Source organism: Suncus etruscus, chromosome 9, assembly GCF_024139225.1.
Source record: "Suncus etruscus isolate mSunEtr1 chromosome 9, mSunEtr1.pri.cur, whole genome shotgun sequence".
NCBI lineage: Eukaryota > Metazoa > Chordata > Mammalia > Eulipotyphla > Soricidae > Suncus > Suncus etruscus.
The window spans coordinates 49,564,675-49,589,952 of record NC_064856.1 but is presented as its reverse complement, the minus strand read 5'-3'; positions in this window follow the sequence as shown (position 1 = coordinate 49,589,952).

Sequence of the window (25,278 nt, the reverse complement as noted above, 5' to 3'; positions counted from 1 at the left end):
GCCTTGCATGTGGCCAACCTGGGAAAGACCCAGTTTGATTCCCAGCATCCCATGTGGGCCCCCAGCCTGCCAGGGGTGATTTCTAAGTGCAGAGCCAGGAGTAACCACTGAGTACCATCAGGTGTGGCCCAAAAACCATCAATCAATGAATAAAGTTATAAAAAAATTTAAAAAGCAACTGTTTTTGTATAAATAATTTTATCCTGCTAACTTACAGGTCTCATTTTTTAGTTTTGTTTTTAGTAACTTTCTTGGGGCTTTTTATGTACAATATTATGTCATTTATAAAAAGTTTCTTTCTAGTTCAAATGTCTTTTATTTTTCTTGCCTTGCCTATTTCCCCTGGTTAGAACCTCAGTGCAATGTTTAATAGAAAGGAGAAAAGAGCAGGTATCTTTGTCTGATTTCCTTCTCAGCATGAGATATTATCTTGTCTTTCACCATTACTGTCAGATTTCACCCCAGAAAATTTTTATTAATGAAATTCCCTTTCAGTTTGTTGAGTATTTTTGTCATAAAGGATAGATTTTTCAAATGTTTTTCCCATCTACTGAGATGTTCATTTTTATTTTTATATAGTGAGTTTTTTTATGTAGTGAGTTTTATTTTGTACTATATTGCTTACATATCACATTTATTTTCAGAAATTAGGTCAAACTTGTTTTCTAATTGTCATAGTCTATTATTGTTTTATATGTTGCTAGATTTTTTTAGACTAATTTGACTAAATTTGTAAAATAATATGGAAATTGGAATTTTTCAAAGTTTTTTTTGTTTGTTATTTTTGTTTGTTTTTTGTTTTTTGGGGACTGTGTGTATGTATGTGATGTTTCTGGTTTGGGTATCAGTAATCCTGGCTTAAAAAAATGAATTGAAAAATATTTCATCCTCTTAGTTTTTGGAAGAATTTTTGGGGGGACCACACTCAGCAGTTGTCAAGAATTACCTTGGGGCCGGGCAGTGGCGCTAAAGGTAAGGTGCCTGCCTTGCCTGCGCTAGCCTTGGACGGACCGCGGTTCGATCCCCCGGTGTCCCATATGGTCCCCCAAGCCAGGAGCAACTTCTGAGCACATAGCCAGGAGTAACCCCTGAGCGTTACTGGATGTGGCCCAAAAACCAAAAAAAAAAAAAAAAAAAAAAAAGAATTACTCCTGACTTTGTGCTCAGAAATCACTCCTGGCAGACTCAGAGGACCATATGGGTTGCCAAGGATTGAACCGGATCAGCCACTACTCCGCCCCTCTTTTAGATTCTTTTACAATTTCTGTAAATTTTCTGCAAACACCCTACTTACTGTGCCATCACTCTGGCCCCATTTTTGAAACAATTTGTGAAGAACTGGCACTAATTTGTCCTTAACTGTTTGGTAAGAACATTGGGTTTGAATTTTATAAGTAGTTTCTGAATTTCAAACTTAATCTATTTGTTACAATTTTTTTTATCTCATCTCTTTATTCTTTTTGTTTCAGTGTTTTGCTTCTTAGTAGGAATTTTGTTTCTTAGTAATGTCCATGCCACTGATATTGTTTAATTTACTAATCAAATTTACTAAATTGTGCATTGGATATGTGTGTGTGTGTGTGTGTGTGTGTGTGTTCCAGTAAAACTTTCTTTGTAAAAAAAAAAAAAGAAAAGAAAAAACTTTCTTTGTAAAAGTAGGTGGCAGTATACCTTTGGCCTATGGGCCACAATTTTTGAGGCAAGTTAATGTTTTCCAATCCTACATGCACAGCATTTTGTTTTGTTTTGCTTTGGACCACATCCACTCACCAGTGCTCAGGAGATACTCCATGCTCTACGCACAGGAATTACTTTCAGCAGGCTCTGGGGAACCATGTAGGATGCTGGAGACCAAATGCCTTATCCACTGTACTATCTCTCCAGCCCCCAACATGCACACTATTTTAAGGAACTAACTTCTAAACTTCACCTCCTAAGATTCTGGGTTGGAAATAGTAATCAGCATTGTTTTTGTAAAAGCTCTCCCAGGTGTTTCCAATGTGTAGCTACAGGTGGGAACTATTTCTTCAGAGCTGTGATCTGATATATAAGGGATATTTTTGGTCCACTGTAGAAGTTGGAAGTTTAAGTGAAGTGACAATTGGGTCATACTCAAAGACTCAAGATGAGAGTCCTTCCTGGACACTTTCAGCTTTTGATGACTATAAGTATTCCTTTACCACTGCTATATAATTTAATCTCTGCCTTAATGTCATTTAGCTGTCTTCATGCCCTGTTTCCCACCTAGGAACAACCATATAGAAGAGATACAAAGGGTAATGCATTAAGATAAAGATGGAGGGGGTTATAAAGATTCCATGCACTTTCAAGAGCACCACAGCCTCCTAATATCTGTGTGTACCATCTTAGAAACTCTACCTTTGGGGCCAGGAAGGTGGCGCTAGAGTTAAGGTGTCTGCCTTGCAAGCGCTAGCGTAGGATGGACCGTGGTTCGATCCTCCGGCGTCCCATATGGCCCCCCCAAGCCAGGGGCGATTTCTGAGCGCATAGCCAAGAGTAACCCCTGAGTGTCAAATGGGTGTGGCCCAAAAACCAAAAAACAAACAAACAAACAAAAAAAAGAAAAAAAGAAACTCTACCTTTAGGATTGTAACGAATTTATTGTAATTTTTATTTCTAAAATTCTTTTTTTTTTTTTTTTATTTTTGGACCACACCCAGTGACACTCAGGGGTTACTCTTGGCTATGTGCTCAGGAATCGCTCCTGGCTTGGGGAACCATATGGGATGCCGGCAGATCGAACCGCAGTCAGCCATGGGCAAGGCAAACGCCCTACCACTGTGCCACTACTCCGGCCCCTCTTTTAGATTCTTTTATAATTTTCTGTAAAACGTTGTTTTATGGTTTTCTAGTCTCTATAAAGATCTTTAAACTTTTGCTTCTTTGTATTAGCAGTGTTCAATTATAGTGGGAAATTTAGGAATAGAATCAGGGAACTCAAGGCAGGCAGGACCTCTGAGTGACCTATTCCAGGAATTGGGCAAATATGGTCGCAAATCGTTAGTTTATAACTAAAATGTGATCACAAAAATAATTAATTTCCACATAGAACTTAAAACAGAACACATTAATGGGGGCGGGGGGAGAGCTAGCACAGCAAATAAGACATCTGTCTTGCATGTGGCCAACCCCAGACTGACCTGGGTTCAATGACCGACATCCCATATGGTCCCCAAAGCTTGCTAGGAGCGATTTCTGAGCACAGAGCCAGGAGTAACCTCTGGGCTCTACTGCCTGTGTGACCCAAAAACAAAACATCAAGCACTGATGTGTCAATCATTATGTATTTTAGCAACCATTGTATATATTAGATGAGAAAATTGTCCCCACAGAATCAATGTATCCAATATCTAACCTTAATATAAATTTTGTGTAAATTGTGTTCATGGTTTGTCCCAGCAGCCCCATTAGATTGAATCCGCCTGAAGAAATAAAACTGACTCTCTCTACTCTTATTGCACCTGTTGCTTGATCAGATTGCTGTAACACAATATTTGAAATTGTTGCAATCTGTTTCTCAAATCTATAACTTTTTGCTAGTTCTTTTGAATCAACCTTCCTTGGGAACCCTGTTTGTGTGAGTGTGTGTTTTTAAATAAAAGAGTTGAGAGGGCTAGAGAAATAACTCAAAGGGCTGAGTTCATTGCCTTGCATGGAGGAGGCCCAGAGTTGATCCCTGGTTCCACATGATCTACTGAGCATCACAAGAGCAACCCTTGAGCATAAAGTCAAGGGTAGCCTGAGCACAGCTGGTTATGGACCCCCCAAAAAAAAATTCTTGAGAGTAAAATTATTGGGCAATGTACTGTAAATATTTAGTGAATTTGATTTACAAAAGATTGAGTTGATTATTTTGATAAATTACCCAATCATACTCTTCAATTCTATCTTGGTAACATTAATATATTTTTAATAACCTGTCCTCAGCTTTAGAGCAAATAAGTCATGAGGGATAAACACAGCATGGCAATTATAGTTAACATTATATTGTTTTATATATATACTATATTGTATATACTATATACTAATATAATAACATTAATATAATAACAATGTAATAAATGCTATTTTAGTATATACTATGTAATAATATATACTATCTTGTATATTATATATTTGAAAGTCTGAAAATCTTAGAATTTCTTTTCAGAAAAAATAATGCAGTTATATCTGTGGGTGGTAGCTATTTTACAGGGTGATCATATATATTTTAAGATTATGTATATGTATATAGTTTTGTTTTGAGGCCACACCTGGTGAAACTCAGGAGTTACTCCTGACTCTGCACCCAGAAATAATTCCTTGTGGTGCTTGGGGTCCATATGAGATGCCATGAATTGAACTTAGGTCTGCTGCATGCAGGACAAAGTGCCTTACCCATTATAATATTTTTCCAGCCAGAGTTCGTATATAGTATGGATCTTAGAGATATATAGGACATTTTTCTCCCAAAGTTAAAACAAAATGTTTTGTTGTAGTTTGGTTTTGCTTTGGCCTATACCCTGCTGTGTTCAGAGGCTTACTTCTGGCCTCCTATGCTCAGGGATCACTCCTGATTGTATTCAGGGAGCATATTTCAAGCTAGGGATTGAACCGGGGTTGGCCACTTGCAAGGCACAGGCATTACCATTTGTATTATCTCTTCAATTCTAAAATATATTCTTTATAAACACTGGTTTATAGTGATTTTTAATTGCAATGACCAAAACATCCTTCCTATAGCTTAAATTGGCCTGACAGTGTGAATAATAATAGTAATGATAATGATAATAATAATAAAACAGAACCACAACTTAAAAGTGGTATAAATGATAACTTTAATAGTATGCACATTTTACAACAGATCCAGAAATTGAATGTGTTGGTTTATGAATCTGGATATAAGGTACATATATATGTAAGGAAAGAGTAGAACAGGAAGACTTATTTTCCATCTTTCAACTCCACTGTTTCTCCCCAGTCTCCCTACTAGGATTTCAGAAGATAACAATTATGGCTACACACAGCTTCTGGCAAACATCATCCTAGCTAGTAATTCTAAGAGGAAAAAAGATGTTATGTCTCTGTTTCCATAGATACAGACTTCAGGGGACCATGATTCCAGCTTGGGTCCTGAGCCTACCCTGGTGCAGGGAAAAGAAAGCTCCACATCAGAATTCATCATGCCTGCATAAGAAGACTAGGGTTCCATTACCAGAAGAAGGAGAAAAGGATGCTCAACAGACAAGAAAAACACAATAATATTGACTTGGTATCTTGCTCAACGTTAAACATACTGCAATCTGTCAGTCCTCTTTTTTCAAAATTTTTCTGAAATATTTTAACTTTATTTTTTAATTTAAAGAACTGTGTTTTACAAAGTTATTGATAGTTGAGTTTCAAGTATATTATATTTCAACACAAGTGCCACCACCAGTGTCAACTTCCATATTTTATCTTTGTTTACTCAGCAACTTTATATCATGTGTCATGTATCATAAGGTCTATTCTTCTATGCCTTGGGCATAAATGATGGGTCATTCATAATCCCATAGCTCTGGAGCCTGAATAATTAGCTATTATAAGCAAATAGTTGTCAGCTTCCCAGTCAGCATTTCAAAACACTGTCAGTAAAGAAACTGATTTTTCCTCTTAAAAAAATTGGTCTTGGGGCTGGAGAGATAGCATGGAGGTAGGGCGTTTGCCTTGCATGCAGAAGGATGGTGGTTCGAATCCCGGCATCCTATATAGTCCCCTGAACCTTCCAGGAGCAATTTCTGATGATAGAGCCAGGAGTAACCCCTGAGCGATGCCAGGTGTGACCCAAAAAAACAAACAAAAAAAATTGGTCTGTGATGTTTAAAAGGTTAAAAATAAATTCATCCACATTTAGTGACTAAATGTATTAATATAGAACTGCTTCATATATGCCTTTTTAAACTTAAACATATATAAGTGTTATATTTTAGTTCTAAGCCACAATTTCTCAAATTTACATATATTTTTCTACAAACCAGGGATATAGTACATATTTTTAAAATATTACATTGCTGTCTGCTTTTACAAATTCTATCACTGTGGATTCTAGTTAATTTAAAATTTTTTCCTCTCTTTTTCTTATCCCTTCTTTCTTAGTCCTTCTTTATTATTCTTTCTTTTTAATTTATTATTTCTTTTTCATATTGTGAAAGAACTCATCACTCAGCCAGTCCCTAACACTAACAGTATTTTATTTCCTGATGAAATCCAAGCTTCCCGAATTGGAATATGAGATGAATACCATATTATAGACAAAGGGAAATAGAATCTGTTGAAACCAGGTCGGCACTCTGGGAGAGAGACTGTAGTTTTGTGATACTGTGATGGTCTCTGCTTAAACGTCATGGAAATTTTTAGGATTAAAGAAATATGACACATTTAAATTCAGTGAGCATGTCCAGGGGTAAGGGACAACCCATATAATTTGGGAAAGAAATAAATAAAAGGTATTTATGTATATTTCATTTTATAAAAAATACTAACTTACAAGTTGGACCAAGTTAGACATACATACACACACAATCTGTAATTTAGTTAGGAAAAACAGTAAAGAATGAAATGCCCCTCAAGTATAAATTAGGCAATGGATTCATTCAGCTACCTGTGATGAGAACCAGATTATTGTGGAATAACTAAAAAAATGTTTTTTGGGGGCCGGGCGGTGGCGCTCGAGGTAAGGTGCCTGCCTTACCTGCGCTAGCCTAGGAGATGGACCGCGGTTCGATCCCCCGGCATCCCATATGGTCCCCCAAGCCAGGAGCAACTTCTGAGCGCATAGCCAGGAGTAACCCCTGAGCGTCACCGGGTGTGACCCAAAAACCAAAAAAAAAAAAAAAAAAAATGTTTTTTTCTTTTCAAATAACAAAAAGTCTCCTCAAGGTAGACAATCCGGTGCAAGTCAAAGACACTATCAATGATTAGTATCACTTTTCTTTCTTCCTTGATTATCCTCTTTTTGTGATCCTCTTTTTGGTCAAAGACAATTATTGGATTTCCTGCTTGGCATTAAGAAGCTGGAAGTCACTGCTACCTCTTGACAAGTAAAAACATGAACAAACAGAAAAATCCCCACCACTACCTGTGCCATTGAAAAAGTGAAGCCACAGTGGAAACGCCCAACTTGAGAGACAGACCTTTATGAAGAATCACAACTTTCCAGAACAGAAACCTACAAGTAGAATCCTTTTAAGGAATCCACACAAGAGTAGGAAAGCCTAAACTCATTGCTGGAGGTTGTGTGTGAGACTCTAAGTCTTGAGTAAAAATCAGCAAATCTGAAGGAGGTTTCAGTTACCTGGGGGTGTCAGTATCACCAACTTTACTTTTGGGAATTAGGCAAGATTCTGTGGTGCATTTGGAGGAAAAATCCTCTAGACTGCAGTGGTGGGCAAGCTGCTGCTTGCGAGCCACATGGGGGCTCTTTCCACTTTTTTTTTTTTTTTTTTTTTTTGGTTTTTCGGGCCACACCCGTTAGATGCTCAGGGGTTACTCCTGGCTACGCGCTCAGAAATTGCCCCTGGCTTGGGGGGACCATATGGGACGCCGGGGGGATCGAACCGTGGTCCTTTCCTTGGCTAGTGCTTGCAAGGCAGACACCTTACCTCTAGCGCCACCTCACCGGCCCCTCTTTCCACTTTTTAATGTGGCTCTTCTGTGTGCCGGCGGCTGCTCCAGGAGTCAGGACTCTGCTCCTAGCCTCTGTCAGTACGTGCCCTGTGTGCAGCCCAGGCAGCTGGCTCCACACAGCTCCAGTTGGGTCATGTTGTATGGGAGGCATAACAAGGTACATTGGTTATCAAGAGGAAACGTTTTAAAATGTTTTGTTTCCTTATTATCAGAAATCAAAGCATTTTTCCTCGAGAAGGGTGTTCACTATCCATAATTAACAAACGATCAGTGGATTCAAAAACTGTATTTCATGGTGGATGTTACTTCACATCTAAATCAGCTTAATCATAATCTACAGGGAAAAAGAAACACAATTTTTTCTGTTAGAAGAAGTTATTTCGTTTGAAAACAAATCATCTGTTTTTGCTCAAGATTTTGACAGAGAAACTTTGATTCACTTTCCAAGCCTGTTGAAATATCATCAAGAAAATAATTCTGATATTGACATTACCTGTTTTAAAACAGCACTTTTAAATGTGAGGGAAGCTTTTCTCAAGAGGTTTCAGGATTTCAGAAACAGCAAAATACATTGGCCTTTGTTTAAAAAAAATACCTCTGGATGCCACTGTATTGGAATTACATTTTTCTACCTTTAATATCGACATTGGCAACTTTAAAATGCAATTACTGGATTTAAAAACAAAGAACTGTGGAGATCGAAATTTGAACGTCTTTGTGCTAATTTAGAAAGACTGGAGAAACACAAATGTGAACTTACTTCACAGCACAAGTGGTCTGCTTTGAAAGACCTGGAGAAGGAAGATGCGTTGATTTTTAACACCTGGAATAGTATTCCTGACTCATATAATTAACTAAAAACTAGTGTTTGCTGTTCTTTCCTTGTTCAGGTCTGCATATTTATGCAAACAATCATTTTCAAGCATGAATCTTATCAAGAGTAAATTGAGAAATTGTCTCATAGATGAGAACCTGGAATCGTGCTTAAAATTAAAAACAACAACATACAAACCTACTTACTCAAACAAAATACAAACCTACTTACTCAAACTATCCAAGGAAATGCAAGGCCAATGTTCACATTAGTGTTTGTGACTTTGTCAGTCATTGTCAGGATGTAATTTTCTCTACATTTTAAGGCAATTTTTACGAAATTTAATGTTATCGATAAATAATATTGTTCTAACGTTTTTGTTTTATTAGTTGTGTTATTTGTATCTTCCCGACCATGTGGATACTTGCATGCAGAATATTCTCAATAAAAACTTATTGAAACTAAAAACAGTGTACCATCCTATGTATTTTCGGTTTTAAAAATGTAGCTCTCAAAATTAATTTCAATCGTGGTTTTTTGCAAGATTTATCTCAGTTGAAAAAAAGGTTGCCCACCACTGCCCTAGACCTACTGTCAGAGGAGTGGAGAGTAGCCATCTTGAATCTTCCAGAATAAGTATTCCTCAACAAGGTTTTGTCTCAGGAGAATTGTCTAACTAGAGTTAAAGGTTTAAGTAGAGTTAAATTAGGACTTTAAAAGTCTGACTAAGAGACTAACTGAGAAAGTACTAAGAGAAGGAAAATTGAAGGTTGGAGAAACAAGTGGATAGGGCATTTGCCATGCACATGACTGACCCAGGTTCCATCCCTGGCCACCCATATGGTCCCTAAGCACCTCTGTAGAGCCAGGAGTTATCCCTGAACATCACTGGGTGTGGTCCCAAAACAAAAAAAAACCAACAACAAAGAAGAATACCCAGTCCAAGGTAGCTGTAGTTATCCATACCAAAGTCTATTAACCTTTAACAGATATCCTGTCCTACCAAAGGATAAAAAAAGGTCTGAAAAGATTTATTGATAAAAAAGAAAAGATTGATATTAATGAAATCCATACTTGAGAGGCACAAATCATTAAATGATATCTAATTAAAGAAATAAAGAAAATTTCCCTTTATATTTATTTGGGGGGGGGGGGACATATCCTGTGCTCTGGAGTAACATGCACTCAAGAATTACTCCTGACTGTGCACGGGAACCATATGGGATGCTGGAAATTGAACTCAAGTCTGCCTCATGCAAGGCAAAAACACCCTATTTTACCCTACCTACTTTCCAGATCCCAGGAAACTTTCCTTCCTTCCACATCTTACTACCACATTACTAAAAGCCCATTGATAGGAGTTCCTTCTCCTTACATCCTAAACAAATGAGGAAATGTGCTCAAAGTTAGAGCACATACCTTAAATGTGTGATGTCCTGGATCACACTCACAGGGACAACAACAACAACAACAACAACAGAACCAAAATAGGGGTAAATTACATGGCATAGAAGCATTATAAATAACAAAAACATAAGCAAAAAGCAAAACCCCAAAGTTTAAAGAGAGAGCAAATAGGAGAATCAGATTAAGATATAATGGGGTGATTAAATTGTTAGATGGAAATTAAAAGAAATTATTTATGAACTAAGTACTATAATGGATAAAGTCGATAGCATGTAAGAGCAGATGGCCATTGTAATCAGAAATGGAAATTCCAAAAGAGAATCAGAGAAATTCCAGTGATTCAAAACACTGTAACAGACATGAAGAATGTCTTTGATGGAACATCTCGAAGCTTGCAGTTGCAAAGCAAAGAGTAAAAAAAACTAAAAACAAAAAACAAAACAAAGATTAACATTTCCAAGAAGAGTGGGAGAACTACCACAAGTGTAGCAAGCACAGTAACAGGAATACTGAGAGAATCAAATAAATGTTTCACAAAGAAACATTCAAAACAAAACCACTGATAATCTCCCCCAAATTACTGTCAGACACCAATTCATGGATTTAAAAGTCCAGAAAACATGTGGTAGGGTAAGTGTAAAATGTCCTACACTTATCTATAGTAAGTGTAGGAGGCCTATCATAGCCAAATGATTGAAAATCAAAATAAGAAGAAATCCTGAGGCCAGAGCATAGCATAGTGGGTGGATTTTTTTGCCTTGCTCATGGATGACCCAGGTTAGATCCCTGCATCTTCTATGGTCCCCTGAATTACACTACCAAGAGTAATTCCTTAGCACAGAGCCCAGAGTAACCTTTAAGCATCATCAGGTATGACCCAAAAACCAAGAACAGAAAGAAGAAATACTAAAACAACCTAAAGAAAGGTTATCTTACCTACTGGAGAGCAAAGACAAGGTAATATCCAACTTATTTTTCCAAACTAGGCAGGCAAAAAAGAGAATTAGAAAATATTTAAGTACTTGGGCCTGGAGAGATAGCACAGCGGCGTTTGCCTTGCAAGCAGCTGATCCAGGGCCAAAGGTGGTTGGTTCGAGTCCCAGTGTCCCATATGCAGTGTCCCATATGGTCACCCCGTGCCTGCCAGGAGCTATTTCTGAGCAGACAGCCAGGAGTAACCCCTGAGCACCGCCGGGTGTGACCCAAAAACCAAAAAAAAAAAAAAAAAAAAAAAAGTACTTAAAAAGGGGAGAAAAGGAGTCAAGTCTGAACCCTAAAGTAGGTTCACTACTAGGTAAACTAGGTATAGTTTTTCAAAAGTGAAGGAGAAGTTAACAAGTATTGTTGCTAATAGACCTGCTGTGGAAATTAAAAGTTTATAGGACCAGACAAATAATACAGTGATTACTTTGGGTGTTTTTGATATTTCAAAGCATGTTTACAATTACTGGGGGTGGGGGCAGGGCCTGAGTGATAACACTTCATAGGTCATTTGCCTTGCATGCTGCTGACCTGGGTTACATCCAGGCACCCCACATGGTCCCACGCACACAGCCAGAAGTAACCTCTGTGCACCTTTGGGGGTGGTCCCATGAAAAACTATGGGGGCGTTGACAGCAGGGGAGGTGCTATATATATGAGTAACAGGAGGCATTTGGAAAATCTCTGTACTTTCTTTTTCCTATGAACCTAATTCTTTTTTTTTGGGGGGGGGGCACATCCGGCGATGCTCAGGGGTTACTCCTGGCTGTCTGCTCAGAAATAGCTCCTGGCAGGCACGAGGGACCATATGGGACACCGAGATTCGAACCAACCACCTTTGGTTCTAGATCGGCTGCTTGCAAGACAAACACCGCTGTGCTATCTCTCCGGGCCCATGTGAACCTAATTCTGTTCTTTTTTCTTTTTTAAAGACTGTTAAATAAAACAAAAAAGCTGACTACCTTATCATTCATTGCATTTGAATTTTACAAAAGATGGTAAACAGGTACATTTCAGTCAATTCTGTATACATGCCTTCTTTTGTTTGTTTGTTTTTGAGTCACAACTAGTGAGTGGTGTTCAAGACTTGCTCCTAGCTTTATGCTATAAATCACTCCTGGTAGATATGGGGATGAAGGAAATAGAACCTGGGTCAGCTACATGCAAGACAAATACCCTGCCTACTGTGCTATCATCACTCTAGCTCTACCATCTTTAGTTTTTTAATCAGAAAAAGTAATTGATTTTTTTGTGACTCCTGACGGGGGGAAAAAGACGATTCTCTTTTAAAAATTTACTCTGTGCAAAAAAAAAAAATTACCCTGTGCATTTTAATCGTCATTTTTATTTTATGCAATAATTGTAACCAGTGTCCAGAAATATAGTGCAGTGGGTTAGGCATTGCTTTGTTCATGGCTTACCTGGGTTTAATCCCCAATACTACATAGGGTCCCCCCAGCTCTACAAGGAGTGATTCCTTGAGCACAGAGTCAGAAATACACTCTGAGCATCACTAAGTGTAATCCCCAAACAAAAACTATACATAATAATACTTATTAGAAATTGGAGGGGTCGGAGATATAGCATGGAGGTAAGGCGTTTGCCTTTCATGCAGGAGGTCATCGGTTCGAATCCCGGTGTCCCATATGGTCCCCGGTGCCTGCCAGGAGCAATTTCTGAGCCTGGAGCCAGAAATAACCCTTGAGCACTGCGGGGTGTGACCCAAAAACCACACACAAAAAAAAAATTGGATAGAGAGACCAGAGCAATAGTGCAGTGATAGGGCATTTTGCCTAGCATGTGGCTGACCCAGGATGGACTTCGGTTCGATCCTCAGTGTCCCATATGGTCCCCCAAGCCAGGAGCGATCTGATTGCATAGCCAGGAGTAACCCCTGAGTGTCACTGGGTGTGGCCCAATAACAAAAAAAATTGGATAGAAAGTTGATAGTTAATGAGAAACTTGTGATATCTACTTGAATGCTTTAGAAGTTGGGGTTAGAGTGATTGAACAACAGGTAAGGTGATTACTTTGCACACAGTAGGCCCAGGTTCAATCATCAACATTCTATATGGTCCCCCAAGTCCAGTCAGGAAAGATCCTTGAATGTAGAGCCAAGAATATCCCTAAACTCTACCATGTATAGTCCAAAAATCAATAAAAAGGAGCAGGGGTAGGAGTAAGGAATGTTTCAGAAGTGCAAAATAACAAACCTGAACTTGGCTTGTTACAACCATAATGAAATTTACTGTTTCCCATAAAATATTTTTTTACATAGCACCAGAGAGATAAGATAGTGGATAAGGTGTTTGTCTTATTCAAGCTAACTCTGGCTCTATCCCTAGCACTATATATGGTCCCCTGAACAATGCCAGAAATGACCACTAATCATATAAATAGAAGTAATTCCTGAATACCATCTGGTAGGGTCCAAATAACAACAAAGAAGTTTTACATTGTGGGCTGGGGAGATTGCTCAAAGGACTAGAGTGCCTGTCAGTCATACTAAGATCCTGGGCTTAATCCCAGGGTCCCAAGAACATGGACTGGCTCCCCAAGAACAGACTAGTAGTATTCACAAACCTAACCCTAAACCAAACCCAGAAGTCTTGGATTGGTATGGAATCATGGAAGGTTCTTTGACTGTTAGTGTCAGATTTTGGGCTATTCTTGATATATCACTCTCATCCTCTATCTGGGTCATTGTCATTTCCCATCTGAACTCAACCATGTCTGGGGCAGAAAATGACTGTCTTTATTAATCTGAGAAGTATCTTCTATAGTTCCCTGGAAACTTTCTATTCTCATCTAATTGCACAAATGAGACACATGCCTGATGAACATCAGGCCAGGAGAATGAAGGCATGCCAGCTTCCATCTGCTGACATCCTCTTCCAGAGAGACTGGAGCTGGCAAGCTTGGAGGAGGATGGGGAAATGACCCTCAAGGAGAGCTCTGTGACCAGGAAGAAAGGGGAAGAAGTAGTTTAGGAGACGCTCCAATAATATCTGGTAAAGACAGGAAAGGAGTGAGGGAAGGACAGAGTTAGTTAAGTACAGAGAGAGAGAGAGTGAAAGAGAGAAAGAGAGAGAGAAAAAGAGAGAGAGAAGAGGTAGGGAGACTAGAGAAAAGGAAGAAAGAGAATCTCTTGTTCATATGACTCTAATGATGTCACTATTCAATGACTTTATACCAAATATTTGAAAATGTATATCATAAGTTGAAGTTATTATTTCCTTACACACAAACATAAGAACAGATTTTTAATTTTGGGGTTTATTTATCGGTTTCATTGCTATTTCTTGTTCTTTTGTAGGAGGATAAGTTTTGGGTTTTTTTGGGGGGGCATATTTGACTGTGCTCATTGGACTATATGAGATACTGAGGATTAAAACCCTGGTCAGCCCAGTACAAGGCCGACCTTGTACTCTCTCTCTCTTTCTCTCTTTCTCTCTCTCTTCTCTCTTCTTCTCTCTCTTTCTCTCTCTCTTCCTCTCTTTCTCTCTCTATTTCTCTCTCCTTTTCTCTCTCTTCCTCTCTCTTTCATTTTTCTCTCTCTTTCACTCTCTCTCTGTACTTAACTAATTCTGTCCTTCCCTCACTCCTTTCCTATCTTTACCAGATAAAGATAGGTAAATACCTGCTGTATTGTACTATTACTCCAGCTCAGATATTTTTTTTTTGTTTTTCAGGCCACACCCATTTGATACTGAGGGGTTACTCCTGGCTAAGCACTCAGAAATTGTCCCTGGGTTGGGGGGACCATATGGGATACCAGGAGATCGAACTGAGGTCCTTCCTTGGCTAGCACTTGCAAGGCAGACATCTTACCTCTAGCACCACCTCACCGGCCCCCAGCTCAGATTTTGGTGGGGTTTTTGTTGTTTTTTTGTTTGTTTGTTTGTTTTTGCTTTTTTAATTTCTATTATAAGCCTGTGCTTCCCAAATTGCAGTTTGCTACTATTCACGAATAAATGCATTTTGGGTCTCATCTAAGCTTGCCATTCTCCTTTTTAAAAATTAATACATCTAGGGGGCTGGAATGATAGTATAGCTGGTGAAATATTTGCCTTGCATAAAGATGACCCAGGTTCCATTCCCAGAACCCCCATATGGTCCCTTGAACCCACCATGAGTGATCCCTGAGTGCAAACTCTGGTGTGGTATAAATAAATAAATAAATAAATAAATAAATAAGTTAACAAACCCAGGGTCTGGAGTATGGCTCAGTGACAGGGCATTTGCTTTGCAAAGGTGAGGCCTTGACGTCAATTCTTGACATCATGTGGTTCCTGAGCACTGTTATGTGCAGCCCAAGGGAAAAACAAAAAAAGTTAACAAGCCTGTCAAAAGAGCAACTCAGTTTAGCTCTTTTCCAGATCTGACACATCTGAGTGCAAAGGCCTTTCCCACTTACTTTCTCCTGTAAGGTCAGTGTTCTAAGTCTGAACCACACCCCTAGCCCTATTTAGAGCATTCTTTATCATCAAGAACAGGAAGGCATTTGTCTGAAGAGTAGAATTTCATTAAATGCCTTTGTGAATTACTTTTAAAGTTTTCTCATGAGATCTTTAAAAACCTGAGACAATTAGAGATAGTGCCTTCGTATTTGGCAAGGAGCCTCTTTAAAAGCAGGTTGAGCCCGTTTCATTCTCACTCCCCACTCCAACTCCTTTCTTTAACAAATCCAGTTAACCAGTTAAAATTAATCGCCAAGAAAGTAGTAATTCATATATTATAGGCCTTCCAGATTAAAAAAAAAATACATGAAATGGCTTCAGCAAGTCAGCTGGAGCCTCTGGGATTTCAAATGTGGCAGATCTCTGGGCTTCTTTCTCAGCAACTGGCTTTGGGTTACCATGACGACCAGACTGCTGGGTGAGGAAGAGGCAAAATTTTGACAGCTGCTGATCTGAGAGGAGGAGGTCAGTTGGAACAGGTGTAGAAACAAAGGTTGAGGCCAAGAAACAAAGAGATGGGGAGAGGAGAGGGTTTGTGGTGGGGATCTGCTGAACCTATTGTGTCGGTTTGTAAGGAGACAGGTCTGACATCCAGATTGAATTCCTCAGCCTCAGAGGGAGAAATTTGGGGTAGCATCAGATGGTCCTAACAGGTCCCTCCAAACTGCAGATACCAACAAAGCCCCAGGGAGTACCAGAACACTGAGGAGTGTTGGTATTATCCTTTGTTTCCTACAAGGCACACATTTAGCAAGCTGAGAATTGAGAGAAAGAGGGCTGCTGTTCTCAGGTTGGACCAGACCTGTTGTGGACAGTGGTGAAGAATTGTCCTTTTCCTGTAACCCTTACTTTTATTGACAGATTATTCTTCTGACTTCCTCTCAGGCTCCAGCTGCCACTGAGACACTGACGGTCTTGATTCTAAATTTTCCGAGCACAGATGCAGACTACCTCCTTTTCAGTGTTTTTTTTTGGGGGGGGGGTCACACCCAGTGACAGGCTTACTCCTGGCTATGTGCTCAGAAATGCCCCTGGCTTGGGGGACCATATGGGATGCCGGGGGATGGAATCGTGGTCCATCCTAGGCTAGCGCCAGCAACGCAGATTCCTTACTGCTCCGCGCCACTACTCTGGCCCCGACTACCTCATTTTTTATTACAAAAGTTTATAATCAGGATCAGAGAGATAGCTCTGTGGGGAAGGTACTTACTTGCCTTGCACGTGGCAGACCCGATTCCATCCTAGCATCTCCTATGGTCTCCTGAGTCTCAGCAAGTGTGATCCATGAGCACAGAGATAGAAATATGCCTTTAGCATCACCGGGTATGGCCAAAACCTCCAAACAATTTAACCAAATTTTATATATTTGCATTTAAGTATTTTAGGGCTGGAGAGAGTTCAAATGAGTTGAGCACATGCCTTGCATGAAAGAGGCCTATGTTCAATCCTTGGTACTGAAGGCTCCACCATAAAATTTCCCCTCTGGGAGGAAAATTCCTCCATAAAATTCCCCGTCTGGGAGGAACTTCGGAGCACTTTAATGCATCTTTAAGGGGTAACAACATCCCCCCTCCCCTTAACAGCCAATGGACTGGAATACGCCCTCCTGTAATGGTCAACTGACCAGGTATAAAAGAAGCCTGGCAATTGGTAGCGGGGGATAATCATATCAGGGGTGGGGAGAGCCTGCTGGTCAGGGGCCAGGCCCAAGCACCCTGGCCGGTCCAGGCCTAATACGAAGCATAAGCAGCATCAGCCAGATGCTCCTTGCTCCCCCTTCTTTCTCTTTCCCTCTGCATGAAATATAGCAGTTCAACCCCATAGCTACAAGCCTCGTCTTCCAGGCTCTCTCACTTTCTTTTGGTTTTCTCTCTCTCTCTCTCTCTCTCTCTCTCTCTCTCTCTCTCTCTCTCTCTCTCTCTCTCTCTTTCTCTCAATCTCCCCATCCCTGCAAACTTTAGGTGATGCATTGCATTGAAAAGCCACATTATTACTTCTATTCTCTCCATCATTTCTTTTCTTCTCTCTCTCTCTCTCTCTCTCTCTCTCTCTCTCTCTCTCTCTCTCTCTCTCTCTCTCTCTCTCTCTCTCCACACACACACCTTGAGGGAGTGTTAGGAGTCATCCTTAATGTAGTGAACCAAAACATAGCATAAGCAATCAGAGAGAGAGAGAGAGAGAGAGAGAGAGAGAGAGAGAGAGAGAGAGAGAGAGAGAGAGAACTTTTAGGAGAGTATTTGAACAATGCAAGGCTTACTCCTTTCCCCTGACTTTGCAATCAGAAATCACTCCTGGCAGTGTTCGGATTTGAACAGGATTGTCCAAGTGCAAGGCAAGCACCTTAACCCCTTTACTCTCTCTTTGGTCCCTATTTCTAATACTTATTCCAAGTAGGGGTAGGACCAGGCTCTTGTCCTTCAAAACTAAGAACTGGAAAATTTTACAGCTCAAAAATTGATGATGAGTCATTTGACCCTCAGGAACTCTTTCTTAATGACTCAGAGACTTGAATGGTGTTATGCATTTATTTGAAATCTGGCCCTTTGTGTTTCTTCCTCTATTTCCCCAACCTCCTGTTGGGGAAATAGGAGTCTGTGAAGAGTAACCTTTGAAAGTGCATTTATCCAGGCCAAGTCATTTGAGTAGTATTAATCCTGGCTTTTTATGATGTTTTCTTTTCACTTGCTCTCCGTTTTTTCATTTGAGTATTTTGTCATCTCTATTGCATGCTTAAATTACAAATATACACAAAAGAGATTAATTTTATGACATGCTATGGTGACAAGATTGTGTTCTGACTAATAGCATTGAAAGAAAAGATTTTATTTAAAAAAGACTGGCTAGGTTCTAATTCAAAAGAGTTTTAGTTAATTAAATGCAGGATGTTTAAAAGCCTAACAATGAATTCTTTGTACCTGTCACGCTTTTTAAGTTATTTATTAGATATATTTTTCTTGTGTATATATCCTTCTGTATTAAAACTTCATACACAAATAGTCAAACAAAAATGGTCAAAAACAGTCTAAATATTGGTATAATTGCTTTTCCTATGTTTTATTATTTCTTTTACTTACTTTATAACCTACTAAAAGTGTTTTTATATTGGCTGAGCTCTTATTGATGATTCACACTGATTGTACAATGAATACGAGACACTTTTACATGTTGGAGTAGGCAACTGGTCATCTGTTCTCCTTCCTCCTCTCCTCAAGCCAGCTGCTTTCTCTTATAACAGCCCTACTTATATAACATTCATTTATTCTTTTACTTAATAATAGGTAGTTCAAGAGACAATTGATAGGTCCACGAGACAATTGTAGACATAATAATTGATGTAAAAACAATAACAACATTGAATTTTATATTGTAATCACTTAAACATATATTTTAAACTGTAGAGTTTCTGGGAAATAGTCCTGAGATGAGCCAAAGATGGGATATAGGAGACAATTGAGAGCAGAGAGTTTTGTGGAAAGGCAATAGGGAAGGTTTACCCTTGTTGCTCCCATCTTGCTCCATCCTTTGAACAGTTTGATCCCAGCATATTTCTCTGTTCCTTACCCATAAGTGTGAACTCCATGTCCACGGAAGTTTCCTTGGTTTATTTTTTTTTTTTTTCATTTTAGTTTGCTGCTGCCTAGATAGCACCAATAATGCTTGGCACACACTGATGCTAAATGTTGAGTTATTGAATAAATAAATATACAGGTAACGTGATAACTAGCTGTAAAGTTTCAAACTTGGGTATCTAGTCTTAAAAGATACAATTTGTTCATTCCTCCCCTTCAATCTTATCCAATACAATTATCAAATCTTTTACTTTTTTTAAATTGTGATTGAGATAACATATTTTATATATTTTAAAAACATTTTTAACTTTTTATTGGCCTCTGCCCATGTCATTTTCCTCTCTGGGGGCCTTTAATAAGGCTTCAGGAAATACCAATAGCCCAACTATTGGTTCTTGCCAACCTGCAGGTGGCTCAATATGTGGACCAGAGGATATGAGGATACAGTGCTGCCTTAGCCCTGCAGTAAGGGAATTATTCAAGCCATACTGGCTATACTTGGAACCTCCAGCATCACACCTATCAGTGCTGGATGGATGTTGAGGGGATGGCTTCCAGACTGTAATCATCAATACTTGGAGAAAGTAGGGTTTGGGTAATCAAAGCCAGTTTGGGTGCATATTAGACATGTCCCTCAACTGCTCTACCATCTCCTTCCCTTTCCCATTAAAAAAAATTGGTTATTCTTATATTATTGTAACAGTTTCTTGCATTTTAAGGAAATCATTCTATTGGCTGTCATATCTTTCAAACATTTCCCAGATGGTCATTATTTTACTTTGTCATTGTGTTATGTGTTGCACATTATTTTTACATTTAATATAGTCATCTATATAAATATATTGTTTGTTGAATTTATCTTGAATTATTTAAACCCTGGTTGGCCACATGCAATGCAAATGCCCTACCTTCTGTGCTATCACTCCTTCCCAACAGTTTTGTCTTGATAAAGTAAATAGTCTTTTAAAATTTGATATTTTTCCCCATTAAGCATAGTGTTCTTACATATGCTTTTTTTTTTTTTTTTTTTTTGATTTTTGGTTTTTGGGTCACACCCGGCGGTGCTCAGGGGTTACTCCTGGCTGTCTGCTCAGAAATAGCTCCTGGCAGACACGGGGGACCATATGGGACACCGGGATTTGAACCAACCACCTTTGGTCCTGGATCGGCTGCTTGCAAGGCAAATGCTGCTGTGCTATCTCTCCGGGCCCAGCATAGTGTTCTTGATATTTGTCAAAGTTATTGCATTTATCATAAATTTATTCCACTTTACTGCTAATCAGTATTCAACTGTATGGACGAATTCCATACTATTCCAACATTATATAAAACCACTTACTTAACTTCAATTGATGTAATTTAGATTGCATATTTGGGTTATTTTTGGCTTCTTTGATCTTACAAATAAGTTTCTATCAACACTAATTATGGTGAAGAAGACTATTTCTCTGAAGTTCAGAACATTGGATTAAATATAATCCTCATTTTATGATACTTTATTTCAATGCCTCTTCCATTCACTTACTCTTCTAAACTAATAATGTAAACATCCATGAACCTACCATGTAAGAAAAAAGCAGTGTTGCTTTTCTCCAGGCTTCTGTCTTCTCCTAAAAAACACCTAGTCTCCTAAAGAGATGGAGACCCAACCCAGGGCCTCATGCATGCAAAGCAGCACTCCACTCAACTCCCGACCTGGCACTCTTGAATTTTGTTTTTATCATTCTTTGGGGGAAGGGGTCATCTTGTCACTTGTAAATATGAATATATATATTTATTCTATTACATTTAAATTAAAAGTTTGCTTTTTTATTTGGTTTGTTGTGGGGTTTTCTTTTTTGTTTTGGGGCCACACCCAGCTGTACTCAGGGCTTACTCTTTGACTTACTCTATTCTGAACAATATTGGATCCCAGGGATTGAAACCAGGTCAGACACATGCAAGGCAAGTATTCTTCCCGCTGTTACTCTTGCTCCAGCCATATTTTGTTTTTATGGGATCTCTAAGTGTTCAGGGAACTCAGTGTAATTCTGATATTGCTTGGCCAGCTGTGCAGGCCAAATGGTTCCATACTTGGGCCTAGTGCTACAGAGATTTGAATTCCAGATTATGCAGTTCTAGTTTCTTTAGAAGCTCTTCCTTCTATTAGTTTGCCTTAATATACTAAAAAGCAAACAAGCAAGTTACAGGAAACCTGTTGGTATTCAGATACATTTGCATTGGGTTTTCTGTTATTTTCCATGGAGTCCTGTTATACTGTGGCATATGATCCAACAGTATTAATAGATATAAGCTATGCTTTAGTATTAGTTGATCTAGTGCTTAACAAGTCATCAAAGACCTGTCAACCAAAGTGTCAACATCATTCTGAGACTGTCATTCTACATGGATCTGGTCAGAAACATAGAGGATTCCAGATACTCTAAAATTTCAGAAAATACTTTCCTAACTTCTCAACAAAGTTTTTCTTGCTTTTCATTGTTCCAATTTGTCTTAGGACCATCTGTGAACCAATAATCATGGCAGGAGTTGGACTTATGCTGACTAGTACAAACTAGCAACTCAAGTCCTTCCTCCTGAATCTGGACGGAGCTTCTAGGAACCATGGTAGGGAGAAAGGGAAGAATAATTAACAATAATTAGGGAAGCTACCAAAAAAAAAAAACAGTATTTGGGAAGATAGCTTTAATATCTTTTCTACCTTCCTAGCTATATAAACCTAAAGTTATTTCCTCTTAAACAATTTTATGCCACTTCTTGAAAAAGACCTGGAATGGGTTATTAAATAAAAACACTAAGAAAATAAAATTTAGGGGGCCGGGCGGTGGCGCTCGAGGTAAGGTGCCTGCCTTACCTGCGCTAGCCTAGGAGACGGACCGCGGTTCGATCCCCCGGCGTCCCATATGGTCCCCCAAGCCAGGAGCGACTTCTGAGCTCATAGCCAGGAGTAACCCCTGAGCGTCACCGGGTGTGGCCCAAAAACCAAAAAAAAAAAAAAAAAAGAAAAAAGAAAATAAAATTTAGAAAATAAAATTTAAAAAGCTGGAGAGATAGTACAGAGGTTAAGTGCCTGGCATGTTGTCAACCCCTGTTCCATCTCAAGCACAACATAGAGTCCCCTGAGGACAGACCTAGAAGTGATCCCTGAGAACTGCCAGATATAGCCCAAGAAGGGGGAAGGGAGGGAATGAGAGAATGAGGGAGGGAGAGAGAGAAAGAAAGAGAGAGTTATGTTTCTATAAAATTAAGATTAATAGTATTTGAATAATCAAGGTTGCTGGGAACTCAACAGAGATGGGAGATAGGAAAGCACTTTGTAACCTGTGAAGGGCTCAGCAAAGGTAAGGACTCCTGATTAGCTGCAGCTTTGTTCTTGCCTACTCTGGAGATTTAGTTGCTCTTTTAGAGAGCAATTACACCTCCCTCTTGACTCAGAAACACTCTATATTACTAACTAATAATCTCCCTAAAGGTTTGATCACTTTCTCTTTTCATAAGTAATCTCTGAGTTACTAGGTGTCTTAGTTGGATTAAATTAGAGCTTTATTTCTTGGCCCTGGGAAGCAATACAGAAATAAATAAAAAAAAAACATACACATGTCATCCTACTTTCTCTAAAGAAGTTTATTAAGAACTTTTTTGGAACCAGAGTGATAGCACATATATAAGGCACTTGCCTTGCATGAGGATCCACCCAGATTTGATTCCTAACACCACATAGTGATACACTGTGAGTGGAAGGGTGAGATGCCAGGTGAATTTAATTGATCACTTTAAGTTTCACCCATGGAACAAGTAGCCACCAAAAGAGCAATCAAAATAGATAATGGATGGCTGGGGGTAGAAGATGGCAGCAAATTAAAGGATAGGCCCAAGCACCATCTTCTCTGCTAGCCCCACCTCACCCCCTGCCCCATGCTCCCCTGCCCAAGTAGACAAGTAGATTGCAGGTTTAGGAAGGGATCTTGCAGACAGATAGTCAAGTATCGGCTATTCATAGGTGCAACCAGGGACAGAATTCAGGCAGGACTTGGATACCAGGCATGGATAGATTCTAAGCACAGGAGCCTTACCCACATGCACCAGTATCCTATCTAAGATTAGGAAAGCCAGCACAGGGTGACAGTAATTGCTGGGGGACAGTTAAGAGGCCCAGCTACAGGTACAGAGCTCAGGGATCTCACCCATGAGATGATCTCACCCATGGCCTGAGACTAAAGAAAACTGAGATAATACATCAGAGAAGCATTGGGATGCAGTCTGAGAAAGGCCCAAGGACACAAGTTCAAGTCCCAGTAAAATGTATATGGGATAGAGAGCTACACAGGTACAGGATTAGGAATTTTGTCCATGGGACGCAGGGGTCCTCAAACTTTTTAAAACAGGGGGCCAGTTCACTGTCCCTCAGACCATTGGAGGGTCTGATTATAGTAAAAAACAAAACTTAATGAACGAATTCTTATGCACACTGCATATATCTTATTTTGCAATGAAGAAACAAAACAGATACAAATACAATATGTGGCCTGCGGGCCATAGTTTGATGACCACTGGCGACAGGCAGTGCCAATGACAGGAAAAGTGATGTTGTTCACACGGTAAAGGAGAGGCCGGGACATTTGGGAGGGACCAGATCCATCTATTTAAACTTTACAATAAACTCCTAACTTCTAAATGTTATATACAAATCTGTCATACAATTCTAAGAACCCACCAGCACAGAAAATCCACTTTAACGCTAACAATATGATCCTGAATCTGCCAGGAATTGATCACAAAGCCAGGAGTAAGCACAGATGGGTGTGACTCAAAGACCGAAACAAATCGCAACAACAACAAAATGCAAACAGAATAAAAATAAACGTTGTAGGTTCTCTGACTGTGCCTGATAGAAATATGATCAAAACAAAGAGAGTGTGATTTATCACAGGGGTGCTACCCTTAAGTCCCTGGAGATTAGTTATATAACATTTATTTTGTTACCTGCTAGGCATGTTCTAATTCGTGTTCCTGGAAGCACTTCCTGAGTTTGCTATGATAAGGAAAAGATCACTGAAGGAAATAATTAATATGGTTGGGAGAATTTAGCAAAGTGGGTTTTTTTAATAGATGTTAGAGCTCCCAGGATACCTCTGTGTCCCATTCCAGTCTCCTATCAGTGAAGACTCTCACTGGACTCAATTTCATAATTGTTGCTTGCAGTCATCAAAAAATTATAGAGATAAATAAGCTTCCTCCTGCAACTGCATAAACCCTTAGAGTTAAGCCCTTGGAATAGGGCAGGATATAGGGCAGGAATAATTCTCACCAGAAGATTTTCCTTCTTTACACCTTTGCTGGGTTCCAGCACTGAGTAAGAGAACTAATGGCACCAGTCCTGGAATTTTGGATAAACACTTTTGAGATCCACTGGTCCAAGAGAGTGTGTTTTAGACACACAAGGTAGTTGTCTCTTTATCCAAGGTTTTCCCCTTGGAAACAGGAAAGTTTAAGGGCTAAGTACAGAATTTATTTAGTCCAGCAATTCAGAGCCAGCACATACACTTGGATCCTTTACTTCCAAATCCTATTTTCTTTTCTTTTCTTTTTTTTTTTTTTTGGTTTTGGGGCCACACCGGCGGTGCTCAGGGGTTACTCCTGGCTGTCTGCTCAGAAATAGCTCCTGGCAGGCACAGGGGACCATATGGGACTCTGGGATTCGAACCAACCATCTTAGGTCCTGGATCGGCTGCTTGCAAGGCAAATGCCGCTGTGCTATTTCTCCAGGCCCCTATTTTCTTTTCCACTGCTTTACAGCACCCTCCTGCTTATTTGTTTTGTTTTGTTTTGTTTTGTTTTGTTTTTTGGTTTTTGGGCCACACCCAGCAGTGCTCAGGGGTTACTCCTGGTTGTCTGCTCAGAAATAGCTCCTGGCAGGCACGGGGGACCATATGGGACACCGGGATTCGAACCAACCACCTTGGGTCCTGGATCGGCTGCTAGCAAGGCAAACGCCGCTGTGCTATCGCTCCGGGCCCCCTCCTGCTTATTTGTTCCAAAGTTTCTTGCCTTTCTTTTTCTGTCTTTTGGCCCACACATGGCAGTGCTCAGAAGTTACTTCCTGGTTCTGTGCTCAGGAATCACTCCTGGAGGGTTCAGGGGACCATATGGGATACCAGGGGCTGTACCCGGGTCAGCCACAAGCAAGGTAAGAACCGTACATACTGTACTATTGCTCTGGCCCAGTTGAGTTGGTTGTGATAGCTGCCTATAGCATCAATCTAAACATTTCAGTCTTTAAAACTTTGAGATTTGAGAGATAGTACTGCAGCCTAGGTGTTTATCTTGTATGTGGCCAACTCAATCAAAGTTAGTTTATGTCACTTTGGTTTTGCCTTTTGGA